Raw genomic sequence first — 14,098 nt, forward strand, 5'->3', positions numbered from 1 at the left:
CCCGCATGTCCAACTGCCCCTCCATCCCCCAAGCAGGTCGGGCACCTTCCCACTTCCAGGCCTTTGCACGTTTTCTGGTCTTGCCGCTTGGAATGCTCTTCCTGCTCCTCCCTCTGCCTGGGCAAATTTTACAGGTCACCTCCCCTGGGAAGTCTTTGGAGAGTCCTCCAGGCAGATTAGTTAATCCCACCTTTGTGCTTGTGCAGATTTTTGAGTTTACAAAAGTGCTGGGGCCCTTGTGACACCATCTCTTGCATGTCCATCCGGCCTGGGGAGCCCTTTGGGTTCCAAGACTTCTTAGTTAACTTTATTAATGCCCTTCCAGCTCCCAGCTTATGGCTGGTACTCAATGACTGTGGAATGAATGAACACATGAATAAATGAATGAACGTGGACTAGGAAATGAGAACTGGATTCAGAATCAGGAGGTATGAGTTTGAACCCTGGTTCCACTACTTCTGTGTTGTGTGATCTCAGGCAAGAAGCTTCACTTCTCTGGGCCTCAGTTTCCACACCTGAAAAACAGAAATAACCTAGTGCCTGCCTTCCTATGTCACGGAGTTTGGGCGAAATCAGGTGGGAAAGCACCTGGAACAGGAAGTATCCTCACAAAACCCCAGTGAGGTGGGGTCAACATGTGATCCTTTCATTCAGGGCAGCCCACAGAGGGAGAGCTGGAGTTACTGAATTCCAGCTCCATGCCGAAATGAGCTAGTGAGCAAACAGGCACAGAAGAGTGGCTGAGTTTTGAAATTAGGAGGCCTAGCTTTTAATTCTGGTTCATTCATTCATTTATTCATTCAACAAATGTTTATTGAACACCTGATATGTGTCAGGCACTTTTTGTCCCTGGTGACACAACAGAGAAGAGGACAGACGTGATTCCCGCCCTCACAGAGGGCATACAACAAACAAACAGATATATGATGTAGTGCCAGGGGTCCATGCTAAGAGCAATGCTTTTCAGTCTTTACTGTGCACAGGAATCAGCTGGGGTCTCATTAAAATGCAGGTTCTGATCCAGCAGGTGGAGGGGAGAGTGACAGGGGAGAGTCTGCATTGCTAAAAGCTTTCTTATGCTCATGCTGCTGGGCCAGGGATCACAATTTGAGTGTCAAGGCTGTAAGAGGAGATCGATCAGGAGAAGGGGCTGGAGGGTGAGGGGGCTGCTCTGGTAGACAGAGTGGTCAGGGAAGGTCTGCTGGGGAGGGGACATTTGAGCAGAGTCCTGGGGAGTAGATTCTTCTAAGAGGGGCCTGACTCCCAGCATCCACTGAGCAAGTCTCAGTTGAGGGGCCCCACAGCATCTTGCCTGTTCTTCCTCCCCTGCTCCCGCCCACAGGTTCATATCCACTGCCTGTGAAGCCAGATCTAGCAAATAAAAATACAGGATGCCCAGTTACATTTGAATTTCAGATGATGGGTAATTTTGTCCGAAGTCTTGCATGAAATGAATATATACTAAAAATTATTCGTTCTTTATCTGAAATTCAAATGTAACTGAGCATTCTGTATTTTATCTGACAACCCAATCATTGGAGTGCCATTACCCATGCTAGGGGGGCTGATTCTGGAAGCTCCCTGGGTACTAGGATAGTGCCAGGCCCTGGGCAGAGACAGGGAGACTGTCTACCTCCATAGTGGTTCTGCTTAAGCCCACACTTGCTCCCAGAATCTCTGGAATATTCTGTAAGCTTCTGGCTTCACACCCTTAACCTAAATGCAGTTCAGGAGTCAGTTTGGGGGAAATCATGCGGAAAAGTACCTGGAGTAGGAAATATCCTCACAAAACTCCTGAGAGGGAGGTCAACATGTGATCCTTTCATTCAGGACAGAAATGTGATGAAGGGGTCAATGAACTTGGGGTTGGGTTAGGGGTCAAAACAGTTAACAATTGGAATTCGCTACCCTTCAGGACAGACCCTGGTCATGGAGCCAATGCAGGGTCTCGAGGTTCCAGTGTGACACAGGCATTACCCTTTAGTTATTGGATCATAGGAAGGTCTGGGGGCCCTAAGGCAGGGGCCAAGGGGCATAAGGGGGCAGTGCCTGTTCCTGACTGTTATACAAGTACTTTACTATTTTAACAACTGGAGCAGGTGTAGTAGTGTGTCCCTGCTGACCCTCAGCTGTTTGGGGTGGGCTGGTGCTGGCAGGAGGAATGGCGACCACTGCTCACCCAGGCCTCTGTTGTGTTCCAGAGGACACCATGAAGGACACCAAGGCTCCAACTTATCCAGTCCATCATAAAGGTGTTTTACAACAAAAGTGGCGTCTTCCATTTTCTATGGCCAACAGACCAGCTCATGTGAACTTGGCTGGGGAAGGGCCCTTCAGCTGCTCCTTTCCTTTTCCCGTGGTCCATCTGGACCCACCAGGGGTTGGGGGCTGCCGCCAGAGCCACCCCAACTCTGTGTTCTGTCGGCCCTGCCTCCTTTGCTGAGTGAGAATGGGCATGAGTGGTTCTCCAGTGCAGGCATACCTCTGGGATGCATCTGTGGCCCACCCTTCTGGCTCTTGTCTGCCCTCAAGGACATCTGCTCCCTGCAGAGCTGCCCCTGCTGTCACCAGAAGGGTGTGGGCATGGGGAAAAGATGGAGTCTCCAAGTGCTGCATCAGCAGACCTGGGCAGGGCAGGGGCTCACTAAGTCCTTAAGGTGCTAAGGGGGGTGGAGAATATCTCCCTGTTTTTTACTTCTCTAAATTCTGTTGAAGGGATCCATGGCAGAGTTGCTTGGTCCCAGTGTATGACACAGCTTAGGGAAGAAGTAGTTTTCATTTTCACTTACTGCCTCTCTCACCCACAAGAACCTGATTAATCAGGCCCGCCTCACTTTTATAACAGTCCCTAAATCCCCGTTGCTTAAACCAGTAAAGACGTGTTTCTTACATCACGGTCCGGTCTGATGTTCAGTGGGCGACCTTCCACATGCCGATCTGGGGATCCAGGCTTCTCCCACCTGGTTGCTCTGCCATCTCCTAGGGCCTTAGAGTTCCTCCTCGAGTCCTCTACCTCCACCTGGGGTACTAGGGAAGAGAGACAGAGAGCGTGGAGAGAACACACCTGCTGTAGCCACCTGGCCTACAGCCAACAGACGCCACTTCCTCTCACATTCTAGTGTGAGGACAAGTCACGTGATTCTAGATGCCCAGGAGGAAGAGGAGGAAGGGTTCCCACATATGCAGCATGGTGCTCCCACAGTGCCTGGTGTGTCCTGTGGCTGCCCTGGGGGTGGATTTGAGCGCAGCCAGCATCATAAACTCAAAGTCTCCTGTATTTGCTTCTTAGGGCTGCCATAACAAAGCACCACAAACTGGGTGGCTTTAAACAACAGAAATGTATTATCTCACAGTTCTGGAGGCCAGAAGTCCAAAAATCAAGATGTCAGCCGGGCCATGCTCCCTCCAAACCCTGCAGTGGAGCATCCTTCCTTGCCTCGTCCTAGCTTCTGGGAGGTTGTGGGCAATCGCTGATTCCTTGGCTTGCAGCCGCTTGAGTCCAAATTCTGCATTTATTGTTGCGTGGCGGTCTCCTCGTGTGTCTCTCCGTCTTCGTGTGGCTGTCTTGTTATGAGGACATCAGTCATATTGGATTAGGGGCCCACCCTACTCCAGCATAATCTCATCTTAACTAATCACATTCTGAGGAGCTGGCGGTTAGGACTTCAATATATCTTTTTTAGGAGAGACACAATTCGACCCATAACACCTCCCTTCTGATAGCTAAATCTTGGTTACTTGATGGGCCTTCCTCCTTTTCTTTATTTTAACATTTATTTGTACCTATTTGTGGGGTACAGTGTGTTGTTTCAGTCCATGCATATATTGTACATTGATTCACTCAGAATAAATAGTATAGCTTTGTACCCATCGATCTATTGCTTCTGTGTCCCCCTGGCCCCGCAGCTTCTGGTAACCGTTATTCTACTCTCTGCTTCTATAAGAACCATGTTTGTTTGTTTGTTTGTTTGTTAGATTCCACACATGAGTGAGATCATGTGGTATTTGTCTTTCTGTGCCTGGCTTACTTCAATTAACATAATGATCTCCAATTCCATTCATGTTGCTGCAAATGACAGGATTTCCTTTTTTATGGCTGAATAGTATTCCATTGTGTATATACACCACAGTTTGTTTATCCATTCATCTATTGATGGGCATTTGGGTTGATTCCATCTCTTGGCTATTGTGAATAGTGTTGCAATGAACATGAGAGTGCAGGTTTTTCTTCAATATATTGATTTCATTTTCTTTGGAGATAGACCCAGTATTGGGGATAGCTGGGTCATAGGGTAGTTCAATTTTTAGTTCTCTAAAGAAACTCCATACTGTTTTCCACAATGGCTGTACTAACTTACACTCCTACCAACCATGTACAAGACTTCCCTTTTCTCTGCATTCTTGCCAGCATTTGTTATTTTCTGTCTTGTCAATAATAGCCATTCTAGCTAGAGGAAGATGATATCTCATTGTGGTTTTAGTTTGCATTTCCATGAGGATTAGTGATGAGCATTTTTTCACGTGCCTGTTGGACATTTGTATGTCTTCTTTTGAGAAATCTCTATTTGGGTCCTTTGCACATATTTTAATTGGGTTATTTGTTTTATTGCTGTTGAGTTGAGTTCCTTATATGTTATGGATATTAACCCCATATCTAATGTCTGATGTGTAGTTTGCAAACACTTTCTCACATTCTATAGGTTGTCTCTTTACTTTGTTGACTATGTCCTTTGCTGTGCAGAAGCTTTTTATTTTGAGGTATTCCTATTTATCTATTTTTGCTTTAGTTTTCTGTGCCTCTGTAGTCTCACTCAAAAAAAGATCTGCTCACTCTCATTTTGTGTAGCATTTCCCCTATTTTCTTCTAGTAGTTTCATAGTTTGGGGTCTTAAATTTAGGTCTTTAATCCATTTTGAGTTGATGTTTGTGTATGTTGAGAGATAGGGGTCTAGTTTCATTCTGCATGTGGATATCCAGTTTTCCTAGCACCATTTGTTGAAGAAGCTGTCCTTTCACCAGTGTATATTTTTAACACGATTGCTGAAAATTAATTGGCTGTAAATGGGTTTATTTCTGGGCTATTCTGGTCTATTCTGTTCCATTGGTCAATTTGTCTGTTTTTATGCTGGTACCATGCTGTTTTTATTACTATAGTTTTATAGTATATTTTGAAGTCAGGTAGTGCGATGCCTTCGGCTTTGTTCTTATTTAACATTGCTTTGGCTATATGGGGTCTTTTGTGGTTCCATGGAAATTTTAAGATTGTTTTTTCTGTTTCTGTGAAGAATGCCATAGGGATAGTGTTGAATGTGTAGATTGCTTTGAGTAATATGGACATTTTGGTGATATTAATTCTTCCAATCCATGAACAGGGGATATCGTTCCATTTATTTGTGTCTTCTTTAATTTCTTTCACCAGTGTTTTATAGTTTTTTTGTAGAGATCCTTCTTTTCCTTGGTTAAATTCACTCCTAGGTATTTTATTTTTTTGGTAGCTATTGTGAATGAGATTACTTTTTTGATTTTGTCTTTGAATATTCCATTATTAGCATATAGGAATGCTATTGATTTTTGTGTGTTGCTTTTGTATCCTGCCATTATACTGAATTCATTTACTAGTTCTAGTATTATTTGGTGGAGTCTATTGGATTTTCTATGTATATGATCATATAATCTGCAAATAAGGGTAGTTTGACTTTTTCCTTTTTGATCTGAATACGCTTTATTTCCTTCTCTTGCCACATTGAGCTGGCTAGAACTTCCAGTACTGTGTTGAATAAGAGTGGGGAAGGTGGGCACCCTTGTCTTCAGATCTTAAGAGGAAAAGCCTTCAGTTTTTGTGCATTTGATACAATACTAGCTGCGGGTTTGTTGTATGTGGCTTTCATTACGTTGAGCTACACTCCTTCTGTACCTAATTTGTAGAATGTTTTATCATGAAGGGGTGTTGGATTTTATCAAATGCTTTTTCTGAATTTCTTGAAATGATCAGATGGCTTTTCCCCCTTAATTCTGTTGATGTGATGAATCACGTTGAGTGATTTGGATATGTTGAACCATCCTTGCATCCCTGGGTTGAATCCCACTTGATCATTATGAATGATCTTTTTAATGTGTTGTTGGATTTGGTTTGCTAGTATTTTGTTGATGATTTTCACATCTATATTTATTAGGAATATTGGTCTTTAGTTTTCTTTTATTGTTGTGTCTTTTTCTGGTGTTTGTATCAGTATAATGCTGGCCTTATGGAATGTGTTTGGAGTATTCCCTCCTCTTCAATTTTTCAAAAGAGTTTGAGAAGAATTGGTATTAGTTCTTTAAATGTTTGGTAAAATTAGGTAGTGAAACCATCTGGTCCTGGGGTTTTCTTTGTTGGGAGACTTTTTATTACTGCTTCAATCTGATTCCTTATTAGTAGACTGTTTAGACTTTCTAATTCTTCATGATTCATCCTTGGTAAACTGTATGTGTCCAGGAATTTATCCATTTCTTCTAGGTTTTCCAGTTTGTTAGCATATAGTTGTTCATAGTAGCCTCTTATGATCCTTTGGATTTCTGAGGTACCACTTGGAAAGCTTCCTTTTTCATTTCTGGCTTTATTTCTTTGAGTCTTCTCTCCTTTTTTCTTCATTAGTCTAGCTAAAGATTTATTGAGTTTGTTTACCTTTTTGAAAAACCAGCTCTTTGTTTTATTGATCTTTTGTATTATTTTTAAATCTCTCACTCATTTATTTCTGACCTTTGTTATTTCTCTCCTTCTACTGAGTTTGAGTTTGGTTTGTTTTTGTTTTTCTAGCTTCTTGAGGTTTAATGCTAGGTTGTTTATTTGAAGTCTTTCCTTTCTGATGGAGGCATTTACTGCTATAAGCCACCCTCTTAGAACTGCTTTTGCTGTGTCCCATAGGTTCTGGTATGTTGTGTTTTCATTTTTATTTGTCTCTAGTAATTTTTAAATATTCTTTTTAATTTCTTCTTTGACCTATTTGTTGTTTAGAAGCATGTTGTTTAATTTCCGTGCATTTCTACAGTTTTCAATGCCCCTTCTCTTATTGATTTCTAGTTTTATTCCGTTGTAGTCAGACAAGATAGTTGGTATGATTTCAATTTTTAAAAATTTGTCAAGACTTGTTTTGTGTCCTAACATATTGTCTATTCTGGAAAATGTTCCATGTGCTGCTGGGAAAATGTGTACTCTGCAGCTGTCAGATAAAATGTCCTATAAATGTCTGTTCAGTCTAATCAGTCTAGAATGGAGATTAGCTCCGATTTTTCCTGGTTAATTTTCTGTCTGGATGATCTGTCCTTTACTGAAAGAGAAATATTAAAAGTCCCTAACTGTTATTGTGTTGGAGTCTATTTCTCCATTAGGTCTAGTAGTATTTGCTTTATATATCTGGCTGCTCTGGAGTTGGGTGTGCATATATTTAGAATTGTTCTATCCTCTTGTTGAATTGATCCCTTTGTCATTATATAATGACCTTCCTTATCTGTTTTTACTTTCCTTGGCTTGAAGTCTATTTTATCTGATACGAGTGTAGCTACTCCTGCTCTTTTTTGGTTTCCATTTGCATGAAATACCTTTTTCCATCCCTTCACTTTCAATTGGCATGTGTCCTTATAGTGAGTTTCTTACAGACAGCATATTGTTGGTTCTTGTTTTATAATCTATTCAGACACTCTGTGTCTTTTAATTGGAGCATTTAATACATTTTCATTTAGAGTTGATATTGATGTACAGAGATTTATGACCACAATTTTGTTACTTTCTTCTGGTTGTTTTGTAGATACTTCTTTTCTTTTTTCCAGTCTGTCTTCCCTTGTGGTTAAGTGGTTTTCTCTAGTAGTATGTTTTGATTTCTCGGTATTTATTTTTAGTTTGTTTTAGGTTTTTGTGCTATGGTTACTATGAGGCTTACAAAAAACATGTTATAGTTATGATAGATTATTTAAAACTGATAACAACTTAGCTTTGATCACTAAGGAAAAGGAAAAACCCAAATCCAACTCTGTGCTTTGATGTCATTCCCCCCAACTTTTTGACATTTTGTTGTTTCAGGTTACATCTTTTAATCTCGCATATCTCTTACATGGTTGTTGGATTTCTTATTATCTTGCTGGATTTGTCCTTTAGTCTTCATAGTAAGGAAGTGAGTGGTTTATTCACCATCCTTACAACATTGGAGTGTTCTGAGAATGTCTATGTATTTACTGTACTAGTGAGTTTTGTACCTTCAAATTTTTTTTGTTTAATTTTAACATCATCATCTTTCAGCTTGAAGAGCTCCCTTAAGCATTTCTTGTAAGGCAGATATAGTGTTGATAATTCCCTTTACTTTCCTTTTTTTTTTTTGTCTGGGAAAGACTTTATTTCTCCTCTCTATTTGAAGGTGAGTTTTGCTGGATACAGAATTCTTGCTTGACAATCTTTTTACATCAGCATTTTGAATATGTCATGCCGCTTTCTCCTAGCCTGTAAGGTTTCTACTGAGAAGTCCTCTGGGAGTCTTTTGGGGGCTCTTTTGCATGTTATGTGTTTCTTTTCTCTTGCTGCTTTAAGTATTCTTTCCTTGTCTTTCGTTTTTTGATCATTTGATTATGATGTGCCTTGGGGTATGCGTCTCTGGATTGAATTTGATTGGTGATTTTTCAGCTTCCTATACCTTCATGCTGTCACCTTTCTCCATACTTGGGAAATTTTCAGCCATTATTTCCTTAATTATGCTTTCTAGGTCTCTTCCTTTTTCATCTCTTTTGGGTACACCAATTATGCGGAGGTTATTTTGCTTGAAAGAGTTCCATAACTGCTGCAATTCTGTTTCGTTTTTTCTTATGCTTTTTTCTTTTTTGCTCCCCTGACTGGATAATTTCAAATGTTCTGTCTTCCAGCTCACTGATTCTTTCCTCCATTTGATCAAATCTGCTGCTGGAGCTTTATACTGAGCTTTTCAGTTCAGATAACATGTGCTTTATATTTAGAATTTCTATTTGATTTTAAAAATTGTATTTCTTTTTCAAATTTCTTGTTCTTCTCCTTGATTGTTTAACAAATATTATTTAATTTTCTGTCTGTATTTTCTTGTGACTCCCTGAACATCTTTAAGGGGATTATTCTGAATTGTCTGTCCAATATTCCATAAATCTGCTGTTCTTTTAGGACAATTTCTGAGACTTCGTTGGTTTCCTTTGGTGGTGTCATATTTCTCTGTCCTTTCTCAATCTTTGTGTCTTTACATTGATACTGTGCATTTCAGGAGAGGCTACCTCTTCCAGGTTTCATAGGTACTCTTTGGTGGTGTTAGACCTTTACTGCTCAATATCAGAAGTTTGTCTCTGGTCTCTGGTTTTAACATTCTGTGATAGATTAATAGCAAATACCACCACTTAAGGACTGCCCTAGAACTAATCTGCTGTCCTGTGGTTAATTCCTAGGTTGGGGGAAATTTCCTGCAGGGACCAGAAATTGAACTCTGTGCCTGAGCTAAATTGTTGCCTTACTGTTGTTCCTCAGACTGGAAAACATTTTTGTGTGAATCAGATTTTAATTGCCATCTTTTTAGTCACTTCCAGGTCATGTGGGCTCACCACAGATTCACCTGAGCTGTGTGGAAATTCCAGTCTAGGACTGGATCATTCCTGCAGAGTATGCCCTCTGCAGTTCTTTTGCACTGACCTGTCTCCCCTATGTGACGCCTGGGCGATTGGAAGGCCGATCAGCTATTTGCACTCCTCCCTGATGTATCGCCCTGGTGGATCAGCCAGATCCTCCCCTGCACTGCAAATGTTTCCTGAAGGGTGGGCCTCGCTCAAATCCCCCCAAAGACTCACTGACCTCTGGGTGATTTCTTCCTCTTGTCAGCCCCTCCCCCCATGGAGGTGCTGGGGAAACTTGTGAGCAGCTTTGCTGGCCTGGGATTTGGGAAGATGCACTCTAAAGTGATTTTTTTTGGCCAGTGGTCGTGGCACCCTTCTCCCCTGCAGACTCCAAGTAGCTTACACAAAGGGTGCTGCTGCAGCTTTGCTGTCTCCAGGTAGCTGCTCCGTGCACTGTGTAGTGCTGGCCCAGGGAATGGCTGGGTCTGGGTCTGATAGTTTTGGTCCCTCCTCCCGCTCATCGCAGCTTTCCATGCCTTCATGGACTCAGTGGGTCTCTCTGCCTCTTCCCCCAAGTTCCAGTGATTACAGGATGGCAGTTTTTGTGTTTTAATAGTTATAAATTGATCTCTCGTGTGTGGGGGGGGAGGGGAATGATGCCAAGATTGTCTATTCTGCCATCTTGGTGACGTCACTCTCCCTTCCTCCTTTTCTTGGGAAGAGTTCTCTCACAGAATCCCAGACAGGTCAAATGATTGCCCATGGAGGCCTATTGGGTGTTGGTGCACACAGCACCTCATCGCTTATGAGGCCTCAGGTATGTAGTGTATTAGTCTGTTTTCTGTTGATGATAACAGAATAGCTGAAACTAGGTAATTTGTAAGAAAACAGAATTTATTCCTTACATTTTGGATCCTGAGAAGTCCAAGGTCAAGGGGGGCATCTGATGAGGGCCTTCTTCCCATGGCAATGCGGGGTATCACATGGTGAGGACTCAGCAAGAGCATATTTACATATATCCACTTTTTCTCCTTATAAAGCCCTCAGTCTACTCCCTGATAACCCATTAAACCAATAATCTATTAATCCATGAATGGATTAAACTTTTCATAAGGACAGAGTCCTTATGATCTAATCACCTCCCAAAGACACCACCTTTCAAATACCATGATATGATTTCCTGCCTGTTAACACTGTTACAATGGGAATCAAGCTTCAATGAGTTTTGGGGGGACATTCAAAGGATAGTATGTAGGGAACCCAAATAGTTATTCCTGCACTCAGCAATTTGAGAAGCCAAAGTTTTCTTGCGCATGTCTTGTTTAATCAGGGGGCACTTGAAATGTGTATTATCCAGGTAGAGATGTATTCTATGTATAAAAGAATTTTGATGATTTAGTATGATAAAAATATAAATATCTCATTAATAATTTTTATATTAAAATACATGTTGACACAACCAACTTGGACAGATCAGGGGCTGACAATCTTCCTTTATAAAGGATTACATAGTAAATATTTTTAGCCTTGCGGGACATCTGATCTCAACTACACAACTACTCGACTCTGCCCTTGTAGAGGAAAAGTAGCCATAGACAATACAAAAACAAATGGGCATGGCTGTGTTTCAATAAAACTTTATTAAAAAAGGTTGGTGGGCCAGGATTGAACCACAGGCTGTAGTTTGCTGATCCCTGGGTGAAAACAAATATATTAAAATTAATTTCACTTGTTTCTTTTTACTTTTTAAAATGTGGCTATTAGATAATTTCAAATTACATAGTGGCTTACACTGTATTCCTATTGGACAGGATTGATCTAAATACTTTACAAATATTAATTCTGGGAGATGATTCTGTTATTCTGGGATGGGTGTGTGTGTGTGTGTGTGTGTGTGTGTGTGTGTAGGGTGGGCTGCATGTATTCCTAGAGAGAGCGTAGCGTTGGCTCCCTGGCCCAGCTCCCCCACTGCTGAGAGTGTGAAGCGAAGCCCAGGTGCAGGATGGCTTGTAACAGGCCTGTGGTCGCTTCCTGGGGCGTCTGGCCCTGTGCCCTTTCTCTTTCTAGGTTCGCCTTTTGACTAAAGGGAAGTTCCCTGAAGGGCCACCAGGTGGAGCAGTGAGACCACATGGTGTCAGGGTTGGCCCACTGGAAACCTGTATTCACCACCTGGCTCTGCCACACATTTTCGTGTGGGATTGGACCCCACTTTCTTCACCTGTAATGTGGGGTTAGACTGAACTAGCCAGAATGTGAACTTTGGATTTGATTTCTGGCTCCACCAGGGCCCCATAATGACTTTCGTGGGCCTTAGGCACTTTTCCCTTCCAAGTTCGTTCTTCCATAAAAAAATATTTAAAAAATTGTATTTTATAACTATGTTCCTGTAAAAACAAACATATGAATATTATATAATTTTCTTCAACTTAAAAGTCCACCATTTTCCTTGTGATTCTGAAAGAAATTAACACATTTCTGTGGCTGAGGCACTGTATAAAAGTATTGTGGACCCTGGGCCCTGTGCTCACCGCTCCCCAGCTGTGTCACCTTGGACAAGCTGCTTAGCTTGTCTGGGCCTCCGTTTCCTCATCTACAGAGTGGAGATGGCATCATACCCCCCTCTTAGTGTTGTGTGGGAATTCAGTGGGACAGTTCTGAGAACACCCCTGGCACACAGCTGGCCTTAGCAGTGGCAGCTGTTATTTGTTATCATCCTTTAGGGTATTTTCAGCTCTAACCTCCATGAAACTATGAAAAGGTCTCAGAACAAGCAGGCATCTCAAAGCAATAATTCAGAGAAAGAAAATGAGGCTCTCAGGGTGTTCGGAGGGGGGAGTAAAGAGTTTCCACAGAATAGAGGGCAGCAGAAGGAGCTTGTGGGAATGACCAACACGCCCTGCCTCCTGCCATCAGAGAGCTCAGGTGGGGCAGGAACATGGTCTTGTCCCACCCAGTGGATGCTGAGCCGCTGAGGAACATGTGCCAGGCAGGGGGACCCTGGGGAAGGGGACGCGTGTGTGTGCACGTGCATGAATGTGCGTGTGTGTGTGTTTGTGCACATGCGTGTTCGCGTGTGCGTGTGTGTACATGTGCATGTGCACACGTTTGCATGCGTTTATCCTTGTTCCTTAAATTCCCTTAGTTTGACTTAATTTCAGTAGCTTCCCTGAATCCTGAAGTGTGCAGCCACAGTTCCAGAGTCCTGTGGGACTGTCGTGGCCCACTTCTTCAAAATGTGACTTGTGGGTAAGTGACCTGGGATCACTGGCTCCTCTGGGATCATTCAGGCAGAACCTGATCGGAAGACTCCACAGCAGAAGCAGGTGGGAGCCTCTCTCAGCAGCTCTGCTTTCCACCCACTCAACCTCCTGGGCCAGGTGCCTTTGCTCTTTCTGTGAGGGACAAGGGACATGACCTCCAGTTTGTCACCCTTTCCTGGATTGCCATCTGCATTTATATTCGTTTTCTCCAACCCAGGGGAGAGCTCTGAGGCAGAGCTGCTGAAATGGAGAAGCTCCCTCACTCTCTCCCTCCTCCCACCTACAGCAGGATGGGGTGAAGGTCGCTGGGGGAGGGTTTCTGTGCTTGGGGCAGGAAAGGGGTGTTGACGAGGAAGAGGATACAACAAGGACTGGAATTAGGGAGTCTCCATTTCTCCAGGCTCACTTACCTGTTGTGATGAATCACAAAGAAATAAAACCTTGGCATGATTCCTTGTATGGAATCTGTACCCAAAGACATAAAGCAACCTACCCTTTGCCAAAGTAAGTCCTGTTAATAAAAGAGTTTTTTGACCAGGGCTTACTAGATGTCAGGCCCATATTCAACACTTTACATTCATCATTTTATTAATACTCTACTCATGAGGTTGATTCTTTTATAATCTCCACTTTTCACATAAGGGAACTGAAGGTCGGTGATCTGCTCATGGATCCCCAGTTAGTAGTGGAGGCGGATTAGGCTGCAGGGTGAGCCTGTCCCTTTGCCATTATGCTACACCTCTTCTCAATAAAGAGGGATAGGAGCATGACTTACAAATCAAAACCAAAGTTTTTCGGATCACCTACCTTGAGTTGGTCCGAGCATTGTGGGTTATTGTTAAGTTGATTTAACAGATCACCTACCTTGGACTCACCTGGGAGATGTAGGGAGCCTGTTAGTAATGCGGGTTCCTAGGCCCTAGTCCAGATCTCTTTAGACAGATTCTGGGAGGCTGGGATCTGGGAATCAGTGTGGTAACCTATTCCCTGGGATTCTGGTGATCTTCAAGTTTCAGATGCTCTGGACTAGGCCAAGAATTAAAGGGTATGTACGATCAGGGGACACACCTCTTCCCCAAAAGGCCATCTTAGTTCCTTGGCTGGGCCAGGCTAGGTGGCCTAGAGGGACAGACAGATGTCTGCATCTCCATGAGGTTATGGACAGTAAGAATATGCCTGGCTTTGTGCCCTCTGCCTGGCAGAGTCTTTCCAGAATGGAGCTGGCAGGTGGCTGTGGCTCCCGTGGC

The sequence above is a fragment of the Cynocephalus volans genome, chromosome 11, assembly GCF_027409185.1.
Source record: "Cynocephalus volans isolate mCynVol1 chromosome 11, mCynVol1.pri, whole genome shotgun sequence".
NCBI lineage: Eukaryota > Metazoa > Chordata > Mammalia > Dermoptera > Cynocephalidae > Cynocephalus > Cynocephalus volans.